Genomic DNA, 6,802 nt, shown 5'->3' with positions numbered 1-6,802 from the left:
AGTATTGACCCGATTGAAATAAACTTTGACACAATGACATACTCTTAGCAAACTAAAGACTTTTTCCGAATTTCAATTATATATCTCATACAATGACCTATATTTTCGGTATAAAGACAACTATAGGCACTGATTTGATAACTTGGAGCTTGAATAGTTTCAGCTCGATTTGTAAAATGTTTGGTCATTGGATGCCACACTTCAAAGGCATTATTAATATAAAGTTATATACCGTAATATTCATTGGTGTTTTATTTGTATACCAAATATGAAAGAATCAGATGGAATTTCAAATTATGTTATATGGGGAGTAGATGATGCGTAAGCCCGATTAAAGAGTGGGCAGGATTATCATCCGATTTCGCCAATTTTCACACACACGTGAGAAATGTTGACAGAATTAGTCCTATACAAATTTAGGTGATATAGCTATACATTAAACTTATTAGAAGGTGGGGCCACGTCCTCTTAAAAAAAAATCTCAAACCACCTGTGCCCCTGCTTATTGGGATTCGTTGTGTAAAATTTGAGTTCATTATCTTAATTTACGGCTAGTTATTGCACTTTATATGTTTTCGATTAATGATTAATTCAAAACCACTCTTAGGGTTTTCACGGTAAAAAAAAGACTTTTTTTTAAATTTATTTCTCAAATCTGGATTGAGTAATTTTATTCGGACCTTTTGTACATTATAGAGCACACTTTTGACAATGTAAGGTATTTTTTTTATGCAGAAATATTGAGGCATAAGCCGGTAACAGATATTCTCACGGAAACACTTCAGAAAAAAGGCCTTTGCGGTTTTCACCATAACTCGGCTGGAAATTATGCGAAAATAAAAAATAAAGAAAAATTTGTTTAACTATAATCAAATCTTTCCCCCAACGTTCTCTGAATTTTTTTTTCTGGATTCAAAAATTTTTGGCGGCCATCTAAAGTGTAAAACTGTTATTTTTCCACTAAAAATTCCGCCATTTTGTGGGTGGAAAACACCCTTAATGAAAAAAAAAATATTTAATAAACGTTGGGGGACGGTATTTTATATGTTAAAAATGTGTTCAAAGTTTGAAATGAATCGATCAAGTAGTTTTGAAATGACAGTGAACACGGACTTTGAAAAAGTAGTTTTGAGGAAACACGCCTAAAGCTGCACTTCTATCCCGACCGCTCTCAGCTGTTAGAGTTAGAGCGTTAAAGGCCAGGAGACTAATAAGACGATAACTTAAAGAATATTACTTCTATCGTTTTAAAATGTTAAGGACATATTCTTGAAATGTTAAACAATAAGATAGGACAAAAAAATCGATTTTACGAAAGTGAAAAACCCTACCCCCCTTAAGATAAATTACTCTCTTCAATAACATCTTACCTTCAATTCAGTTCCATACTTAGTTAAGGGGTTATATACAGATGGAAGTCGAAAATAAAGAAATTATGGTATATTTTAACTGTATTATAAGACTCAGTATGAGTAAAAATATTTATTTGGAAAGGAACTAAAGCTGATCTCCGGGAGCTTCTCTCAAAAAAGACGTTAAGTGGTGGTCACTATATCTCTGAACTGGATCCTCTGAAATTAAAAAAACAAATAGATTTCGTTAAAGTAATGTTTTAATGCCATTTTACGCTTTCATATGTACTTAATTATGACTCTTTATTTCCGCTACATATAAACTTTGCTTGCTCGGATTGAAATTTAAGCGAATTTATAATATATTTTGCTTTTTACTATAGAATGATCTTCACCTCTCTACTCAGAAAATAGGCAGACAATTTCAATTTCTTAATGGTGATTATTAAATAAAATTGAGATCTGAACACTGAGAAATACAAAGTAGGATGGATGCACTTATCATCTTCTTATTATCGTATGTCTCGATTATTTCATGGTTTTAATTGCTCATTTAATTTATGTATTGTCTACAAAATAGATGGTAACTAATATTAAAAAATTATTCATCTTAATTAAACCTTTCCTTTTGAAACCTTCCGCTAATGTATTTCAGGTACGCACCAAAGTTGTCTAGTATGAAGATTAGTCAAATGATACGTTTTGGTTCGAGTTATGCATTAAAAAACTATTAGGACATCTTAATAAAAGGAAAATAAATTTGTTTTATGTCATTCTCGTAAAGTACAGTATTGAAAACATTGTGCAGGCTAATTCATTCAGTAGTCAGTTTGTTTTCATGATACTGTGCAAATACGAGTCGCCGTATACCCAAACTTTTATGTGCACATATTAAGGTAGATACAGATACATACATACTATATTTTCGTATATCATGGTACAGACACCAAGGCGTCGGGGGCAGAGAAAGATCGTAAGTACAAAGCACAACCATTGCGCAAATGACTAATTATACAATAACGAAATGGTACACAATATACGATAAACGTAACGATTTAACGGTTGTTTGTTCAACCCTATAGTAGTAATAATAATAGCAGTAGCGGTTCCTAATGGGTTTCATGAGTCAAACTTAAATTTTAATTCAAATTTAAAAGAATTTACGAAGCTTTTTTCGTAGAAAGGATACGCCACTGAATAATAGATACCGAGTTATCTAAAAGGAAAATTTCAAAATGATGGGAAGGATTTATTTCAGGACACTGCCTGTGCGACCTACTGCTAGTCTAATTATGTTCATCTCTTACTTAGTGGAAAGGGTAATTTATTAATTAGTTTTTAATTAGCAATTATTATTTAACAACGTCGAGAAATTTTTTCTAAACACATTATAAAACAAGCATGGAAGGCCTAAGTTCGGGTATAACTGAACAAGGATTAATGCCGGGATAATACTTCCAGGTACTACAGGCTTGTCAGTTATATGGGGTTTAGAGCGAGTTTTCACTCGATTTTATTCATTCTACATACATACTTATGTATATACTATACGTCCGCAACGCGTGACAAGCAAAAAGCGCAGATACCAAAGATTTTCGATGACATTTACATACATTTAGTAGCTCCGTAATTTTAAAGAATAGCGATTTTTCAGTTTCGTCCGCACTGAGCATTTCCTTACTTTTTACTCACAAATATTCATTGTACGATTACACTCGTACACTGCCTCTCAAAAGTATGCGAAAATACACTTTTTTAGTAAAAATGAACCCACAAGATTTTGGTTTCCAGAATTATCTTTTGGAAAATCAAAACTTATTTTCAGTAAAAATATGAATTTAAACTACTTTAAACGTGCCATCTAAGTACCATTCACTTGGGAGTGGCCAGAAACGATTCTTTTATATATGACTCAAGCAGCTCATGACTTCCGGTCTTGCCACATACTAAGAAAATTTTCTCTGGGTTTTATTAAGGTATCTTACATACAATCACCAATCGTTTGGAACGAAGTCAAGTGGATGTTCGAAAATCCTGGCAATAGTTATAGGGCGGTAGGTCAAGTTTTCGCCCAATTGTATCTATTTTAGGCAAAAAGGTATACAGTGTTAAGTAAAACATGTTCTGTAATTTTCATTGAGATAACTCCAATATTGGCGGATATATCCAGCATAAGAGTTCGAAAGTCTTAGCATTAGGTATGTATGTATGTAGGGGCTCAGGGAAGTATTGACCCGATTCAAATCATTTTTGATCCAAAAAAATACTACTGAAAGGATTCTTTTTGAATTTCAATTGCTTATCTCACACATTGAACGAAATGAACTATAGGTACTGGGGTTCACATATTCGTTTTGGTCGTAAGCTGCCATACTTTATAAGAATTATTAGTGCAAAATTTTATTCCGATCTATTAATTACTTCTTAATTTGTATACTGTAAAGGGAAAGAATCAAGTGGAATTTGACACCCCCCCATCTATGAACGAGTCGGCATTTTTGCCCGTTTTAATATCATAACTAAAAATTTGAAAGTTCATTTCGGCAATTCCACTAAGAGTTGCCAAGTACCCGGAAATTTGTTGTCAAAACTTATTGAATATTTTTAAGATTTTCATCAAAATATATTATTGCACATTAATTTTTACGTCATATCCATTGCGAATTCACTAGCCGGCATTTATGAAAATTCTAACTTCAGTAAAACGCAATAAATAGCTCTATAATTGCGGAAGCAAGCTTAAAAAGACACCTTTTCGTAATTTCCACGAGGATTATTAAAACACTACAATGCTCGAATAACAGTGGTTGAATATATTTTTTTTTAAGTTCGAAGAATGAATTTACTATCCATCGCCATTCTTTCAAAAGTCGGTTATGTCCTAATTTACTTTTATATGTGCAATATTTATATTCACAAGAAACTCGTTCTGTTTAAATTGACCAAGGAGATTATGATTAGTTTATCATATCGTATCATATAGGTATACAGCAATGTTAAAAATTCAAATCAGCGAGTGAATCGGCGTTCAAATGAACGAGTGTTCGAATAAACAAACTTCTCCGTAATACCTTATCAGAAATGAAGATATCCTTATTTTATATATATTTATAAACATACACATTAAATCGGCAAATTCTTGAAGTCGGCATTTCAAAGGGACTCACGCCCCCATGATCTGGATCCTCGCGACGCCCCTGGTTATGACTGTCAACAGTGACGTGGGAGCCAAGTCGGGAGTGCGACGACTGTTTGTTTGATGACAGGAGGTATTTCGTCTTGCCCTCGTTCACTGCTAGACCCATTTGCTTTGCTTCCTTGTTCAGTCTGGAGAAAGCATAACTAACGGCGCGCGTGTTGAGGCCGATGATATCAATATCACCTGCATACGTCAGCAGCTGTACACTCTTATAAAAGATTATACCTGCTCGATTAAATTCTGCAGCGCGAATTTTTTTCTCCAGCAGCAGGTTGAAGAAGTCGCACGATAGGGAGTCGCCTTGTCTGAAACCTCGTTTGATATCGAACCGCTCGGAGAGGTCCTGCCCGATACTGACAGCGCTTTTGGTGTTGCTCAACGTCGGTTTACACAGCCGTATTAGACATCTCGGCATAAAGGCAGCTCCTTTTCGTGCTGTCGAAAGCAGCTTTGAAATCCACGAAGAGGTGGTGTGTGTCGATTTTCCTTACACGGGTCTTTTCCAAGATTTGGCGCATGGTGAAAATCTGGTCGTTTTTTGATTTTCCGGGTCTAAAGCCACACTGATAAGGTCCAATCAGTTTGTTGACGGTGGGCTTTAATCTTTCACACAATACGCTCGATAGAACCTTATACGCGATGTTAAGGAGGCTTATCCCACGGTAGTTGGCGCAGATTGTGGGGTCTCCCTTTTTGTGGATTGGGCAGAGCACACTTAAATTCCAATCGTTGGGCATGCTTTCGTGCATGCTCCTTATTAATTCTTCGCCGCCGTGTTTGAATAGCTCAGTCGGTAATGCATCGGCCCCCGCTGCTTTGTTGTTCTTCAGACGGGTAATTGATATTGGAACTTCTCATGGTCGGACAATGGAGCGTCTGCTCCATCGTCATCGATTGGGGAATCGGGTTCGCCTTCTCACTGCCTTGGTCGATCGTAACTGCTACAACACGGCACTCCTCGTCGTTCCAGCTGTTATTTTGCATTTTTCGAAAACCAATGGTTTCGGTTGCAGCTGTAAGCAAGGAGTTTGAAATGCCGTCCCACAGTTCCCTTATACCGAGTTGTTGACGAGTGCTCTCAGAGAGCAGGAGTGCAAGTCGAGTAGAAAATCGTTCGGCTATCTGTTTTGATTGCAGCTTCTCGACGTCGAACCTTCCTTGTGTTTGTTGGCGTGGGTTTTTTGCTACACAGAGGTGGGTGCGAATCTTGGCTGCAACAGGATAGTGGTCCGAGTCGATGTTAGGACCTCGGAGCGCGTGCACATCTAAAACACTGGAGACGTGTCTTCCGTCTATAAAACATGATCGATCTGGTTGGTGGCTTTTCGATCCGGAGACAGCCAGGTGGCTTGATGAATCTTCTTATGCTGGAATCTTGTACTACAGATAACCATATTTCGGACCCCAGCGAAGTTGATCAGCCTCAACCCATTTGGGGATGTTTCCTCGTAGAGGCTGAATTTACCGACCGTCGTGCCAAAGATACTTTCTTTGCCCACCCTGGCGTTAAAGTCGCCAAACACGATTTTGACATCGTGGCGGGGGCAGCGCTCATAGGTGTGCTCCAAGCGCTCATAGAAGGCACCTTTGTTGAAGAACCTCGCTTTGATGCGGATTGTGGCTAGACGTTCATTCACCGGGGTGAATTACTGTACTCGGCGACGGAGTCTCTCTCCCACCACGAATCCCACACTAAATGTGCGCTCCTTTATATGGCCAATGTAGTTCTCTTCTCAATCTATCTTCACTCTAACTAGGACATCAACCAGCTTGGCAGCGACACCTTCCCAATTAAGGGACCGGACATTCCAGGTGCATGCCCTAATATCGTAGTCCTTATTTCGTTTGCCATGGTCGTCATCAAAAGGGGGCTTACTCATGCGAGGCTCGTTGCGTCTTTTCATTGGGGTGTTTTTTTTTTACGTGGCGGGTCCCAAACCCAGCGGACAACCCTATGTAGGGTATGTTTCGCCTTCTCACTTTAGCTCGCCTTCAAACGGATGTTCTTATGCTACCCAGAGGATACTTGGTCAAAGACCGGAAGTCGTGAGCTGCTTGAGCCATATGTAAAAGAATCGTTTCTGGCCACTCCCAAGTGAATGGCGATCAGAGAACTTTCCTCACTTGCGTGAACTTCTACACATGACCCCATCCTTCCAAGTGGAATTTAACTTTGTGTTATATGGGAAGTAGGCGTGGTTGTAGTCCGTTTCGTATTCATTTTCGCACTGTGATATGGGAATATGAAGAG

This window comes from Bactrocera tryoni, chromosome 3 (genome assembly GCF_016617805.1).
Source record: "Bactrocera tryoni isolate S06 chromosome 3, CSIRO_BtryS06_freeze2, whole genome shotgun sequence".
Classification (NCBI taxonomy): domain Eukaryota; kingdom Metazoa; phylum Arthropoda; class Insecta; order Diptera; family Tephritidae; genus Bactrocera; species Bactrocera tryoni.
This window is presented reverse-complemented; position numbering follows the sequence as displayed.